This window comes from Alexandromys fortis, unplaced genomic scaffold, assembly GCF_014885135.2.
Source record: "Alexandromys fortis isolate MF-2015 unplaced genomic scaffold, M_Fortis_MF-2015_v1.1 scaffold_9, whole genome shotgun sequence".
NCBI classification, from domain to species: Eukaryota; Metazoa; Chordata; class Mammalia; order Rodentia; family Cricetidae; genus Alexandromys; species Alexandromys fortis.
In genome coordinates this window covers 782,112-787,465 of record NW_026067892.1, presented here as the reverse complement: position 1 = coordinate 787,465, position 5,354 = coordinate 782,112, and the positions used below count along the sequence as shown (strand labels likewise).

The 5,354-nt window shown below is 48.0% G+C and overlaps 1 long non-coding RNA gene across 1 annotated transcript; it reads right to left on the bottom strand.

Annotated features, from left to right (window-relative positions):
* Positions 1-228: 228 nt before the first annotated feature.
* On the bottom strand, positions 229-4,264 carry LOC126502086 (uncharacterized). Its single transcript, XR_007591842.1, has 4 exons — positions 4,078-4,264; positions 2,205-2,641; positions 1,526-1,757; positions 229-874 (listed from the first exon to the last, which is right to left on the bottom strand). It is a non-coding gene; the product is annotated as an uncharacterized lncRNA (long non-coding RNA).
* Between the last annotated feature and the right edge of the window lie 1,090 nt (positions 4,265-5,354).

The window sequence follows — 5,354 nt, the reverse complement described above, 5'->3', positions numbered from 1 at the left end:
ATATATATATAGAGAGAGAGAATATTGTAACAAAATTAATCTCAAATTTGTATCAATATACAAAATTTGTATACAATATACAAAAGTTCAATCTAATGTAAAACATTTAAAACTAGCAGTTGCTTTATTTTTTTTTTAAAGATTTATTTATTATGTATACTATGGTCTGTCTGTGTGTATGCCTGCAGGCCAGAAGAGGGCACCAGACCCCATTACAGATGGTTGTGAGCCACCATGTTGTTGCTGGGAATTGAACTCAGGACCTCTGGAAGAGCAGCCAGTGCTCTTAACCTCTGAGCCATCTCTCCAGCCCTAGCAGTTGCTTTAAAAGTAGAATCTACCTTTTTATCTTATCTATATCTTCCCATTTTTCTTTTCAGAGTAGGTTCAATAATTTACCCTTTTATCATATCATATCTATATCCCCTTTTTTTCAAAATATGAACCTTGAATCTAATTTCATTTATTTAGCTTTTTTTCATGACCATTACAATTACTTGTAACCAACCCCCCCCAAACAATGACAAATACCTATAATCTATATTTTTTGGGAATGTGGGCATAGTTTTCTAGGCTACTTCCTGCTGATTGGGGGTGCTGGTAATCTTATGGGGACCCAAAGAAAATTTAGGATTATGGTCAAGCCCAAGTCCTGACTGGAGTATTCTTTGAGGCTGGATTATCTCAGCCAGCAGCCTTGAAGCTGTTCTGGATGCAGAACTCAGAAGAAACTGCAACAGAGATGCTCTGAAACGTTGGTGCATCTGGGCCATCCATTCTCATCAGAGATTTTTCTGGGGGTCTTCCTTGATCTCAAACCTTATCCACAGAATGAATTTCTGTCCACAGAATTGAATCCACAGCCTCTCATTTCCTGTGGAAACAAAAGCAAAACCTCTTTTCCAAAGTAATATATCTTTTGACTTAAATTTTTGAAGTCAAGGCATTTTCAAAATATATAGGTTGGATTAATCCAGCAGCACTTATAAGCCAATGTCTTTTAGCAGCTGTTGCTCCTTCCTCAGCAGTAAAACAATTGAAAAACAACACAATAACATAGTGTCCAGATTCTCTGTGTATTTTTCATCTTTATGTGGCTTTTTTAAAATTCTATTTCTTTTTAATTTTTGTTTTTTTGAAGACAGGGTTTCTCTGTATCTTTGGCTGTCCTGGATCTCATTCTGTAGACCCAACTGGCCTCAAAATTAGAGATCCACCTGCCTCTCAAGTGCTGAGATTAAAAGCAAATGATCTCAGTGAGGAGGAGGGCGTGCGATCTAGATGGTGGTGGTCACTGCGCCCAGCTTTGGCTGTGCCAGGATTGTGGAGCCTCAGCCTCGCAAGAGCAGCACCTCAAAGGTATCAGTAACCTATGTGCAATTGGCCTGATGAGATTTCATCAAGACCATCTTCAGATACTTTTAGTGTTTACCAAAGAAGATAACCAGTGTAATAGATTCTACAGGACATGTGAAAAGGCTGCGTTTAGGCACACAGTCACCGAGGAGGTGCAGGCTGTCCTTACCTATTTCCTGGACAAACTCCATGACACCATCAGAGACCATAGAAATCCTTGACAGCTTAGATGCACTGTTCAGGTCTCCCACAAAGCACAGTTATTGTTGGTGTAGTGGGAGACAAAGCGGAGGTGTCTTTAGTGTGCTCGTCGTTGCTGCTGGCTTCACAAGGAGGGTATATAGAAAACCCCAGCATGGTGGCCTGTGGCAATGAACCGCTCCAGTTGCTATCAGTATTCACTGCATTAGAGAAAAGTCAAGATGCAATTGGAATTACATGTGAAGACCACATTCTACAGTATGCATTATCGATCAGGTGAACTGAGGTTGTGGGTGTGAACTTGAACCCCTGATCCTCCTGCCTTCCCTCACCAGGTGCTGGGAGCACAGGGATGTGTTGTCCGTCATTTTAAAAACAGTTAAAACATTTCATTCCTGGGCATTGATCCCAGAGAGGCGGGGGATATGCGGCCCACCCTGCATGCTCATTGGACAACAGGTCATGTCCATCAGACACTGAGGTACTTTCCCCTCTTGGGCTACTACACCCAGTGCCATGAGGAAGCTGTTGCCTAGACCCAAGCTTTAAGATCTTTTGGGCATCTGCCAAGGGGTGGGATTGTTGGGGTCTGCAACCGTTCAGATACCAAGGGGACCTCTCTCCCAGAGGCCGTGTCTCATTATCACCTGAGGAGCAGGAGCAGGGTTGAGACCCTTCTTCCTCACCGACACTTCTAGAACTTTTGGAATTGCACCATCCTAGTAGAAGGGGACCTCTCCGCAGGCTTTGAGTTCACTCCCCTGGTGGCGAATGAGGCTTCGCTCCTATTCTTACTGGCCGGCCATGTGGTTGCTGGAGAGCTTTCTGCTCATTATCTTTTGTCCCTTTTTTCTAAGTCCTGAGTCCTTTGTCAGACTGAGCCCACCAGTAGATGTGTAATTTGCAGCTAGGCCACCTCTTCCGCACAGTGCATTCACACTCTTGAGACTTTCAAGCTCGCATGCTCTAAGTCCTAAGGTTCAGCTTAGTCTCTTCGTTCCTCATGCCATTGAGTTATTGCAGCGGAGATTCCATCACCAGAGCTGAGGCCGTCAGTCAGCTTTCTTCCTGCCACAACAAATACCTGGTACAACCGAGTTATCAAGTTTTAGAGTAGCTATGATGTATAATCCTATAATCCCTGTACTCAGGAGGTGGAGGAGGAGGGTAAGGAATTCAAGGCTGGCCTGACTGTGCAAGGGCATTTCAAAGAAATGTTTTCAGCCTGCACCACAGAAGCTGGAAGCTCTGGGTGGGCACTAACTTTAGACCTCTGTTGGGGTGGACAGATCATAATGGTGGGAGCATGTGTGTGAAACCATTCCCCTTGCGACCCATATGGCTGCACACCTCCTCCAGGGCTGGTGGCAAGCTGGGGACCAAGCTTTTAACACATTGGCCTTTGTGGAACCTTCCAGATCTGAACAGCAGACAACACAGAGACTTCCCTTGTTTTCCTTGGGGGTTTTCTAGTTTCAGCTCTTGTGTCTGTCTTTGTTTGCTCCATTCCCCTGCCTCCCTGCCCCCTCCCCCCACTTAACCAGGCTGGCTCAGGTTTGGTGAGTGCCCTAGTCCCGAGTACATGAGCATGCAGTACCCGCTGCCTGACTGAAGCGGCACATTTTGCGTATGGCCTGAATTGTCGTCAGCTGTCCCGGTTTTTTCCCTTTTTGGGAGCGAGACAAGCAGGTTCAATTTTCCTCACGTCTGTCTCTTCCAATCTTTGTGTAGGAGATGCTCTCCAGCTGGGAAAGGTAGGTTGCCAGTGTGCAATGGTTAGGGCTTGGACTGTCTGCTCACTGTGTGGCTTGGGACAGTAGGCTGAGACTCAGTTTCTCCTCAAGGGTAAGACAACAACGTGGATGGAAGACCCCCAGGTCTCCGCGTAATCCTCAGGCCACCCTGAATTATCTTCCTGGGAAATCTTGGACAATAATGTCCTTATTTCACCAGCCCCTCCCCCCCCAACAGATGCATGCACACACACACGAGCGATCACACATCCATCCTTCATGCACACAGCTATGACTCATTCAGTCTCGGGTTCCTGATTCAGCCATTTAGCTCTGCGGTCCCAGACACTTGGATTTCATTCCTTGGCAAAAATCTCCAAAAGATATTTTTGGGACCAACATAGGGTTGCCAATGTTTTATTTTATCAAATAGGACATTCAAAATAGCAAGCCCGACCACCTGTTACAAACTGGAAAAAGACCTATGAAGGACAGCTCCCCTGCTCCTTAGCTGGGGAAAAGTGGACAACTTCTCTTCTTACTACTCTCAGAAACGACTTCTGCCTCTCTTGATAAAACACAAATTCCAGAAAAAGCAACCTGCGGGGGGGGGGGGGCTCACAGGAATGGTGGCCTTTTGAGGGGTGAGGAGTAGACAGACTGTGGGGGAGGGGATGGAGTTTGCCTCAGCTGGTGTGACCTGCATCCTCAGCAGCCTCCCCACCTCTGTGTTTCCCCAAACAAAAGCATTGGGGATCTCACCACCCCATCCCGCCCTACCCCCAACCTTGCAGTTGAGTCTTCTCAGGCCTTCCAGCTGCTCCCTTAGTCTGCACCCCAAGGCTGTGAAGAATACAGGGTCCACCTTCAGTGTGTGCCTCAAGTCTGTGAAGAATTGTTCTTGCAAAGTCCGTTTGGGTCACAGGACCCCTGGTGTTGGTGGCTCAGTCTGGCTGGACTGTCAAGCGCTGCATTTAAGAAGCCCGCTCTCCACCACCCGGGTTCCCAGTCTCGGCATGCACTCCTCTTCCTTTAACACGCACGCCCGTGCCACTAGAGGAAACCAATCAGAAAGCAGAGGGAGGAAGTGCTTGGGAGTGTGACCACTGGCTGTGCCAATAGTGTGTAGGAAACATCACAGAACTAGAGACTTAAGTCCACTTAAAGGGACGTTGTTGCAGTTGGGCCGCTGCCGTGTTCAGAGGCCTGGAACTGACCAGTACCCTCAAACGGTTGCTAGTCTACACAACACCAGATTTTGCTCGGAAAGATGAGTGATTTAGCTGACTAATTGGGCTTTTCTTTGCATTTTAAATCATGCTCTTTTGCTAAACTAATGGACCCCCTATTTATAGATAACTCCAACACAAAGTGACTACTAATTACCACAATTAATATCACGTTAAGGGCTTGCCAGCCAACTTCACAGCAACTCCTGTCGCCTACTCCTTTTCAATTAAGGCACACTGCCAGGGGACACTGGTTATTAGCAGGGGGCCTTAGGGGGTAATTACTGCTCACAAAGTCATTAAGCAGTCCCCTACAGGGTTGGCCCATGGCGCCTGGGGGTTGGGGGCTGGGATCTATGTCCTATCTGGAGGCCAGGAAGGCTCAGAACCCCAGGCAGCCCACAGATGGTGAGCATGACCCCAAGCTTGCTAGGAGGAGGACAGCTGAAGTTAGGGGGCTCGGGGGCAGGCAGAGGCAGCTGAGGGGCTGAGGGGGGTGGCCCTTCCTTCAAAACAGATAATGTGGCAAAGACAGGGGAGCTGACAGGCCCATGGCCTCTCTCTGGCAGCAACAGCAGCTGGAGGCCTCCTCTGGGACAAGCCTGGTTATCATAGTAGGGCCTCTGCGATGAGACTCTGAGAAGAGACAGCTGCAGGGGCACAGAACAGAGGGCCTTGGTCTAGGCACCCTCTGCTCCCAGACCCGGCTTCTCAGGGGTCCACCTCAAGGGGCACTGGGTTCTGAAGAGCTAGAGAGCTGGGGGAGGCCCCTTGGAATTCTGGGGGACAACTTGGGTGGCTATGGGGGCCAGGGCATTAAGTAGAAACTGAGGCC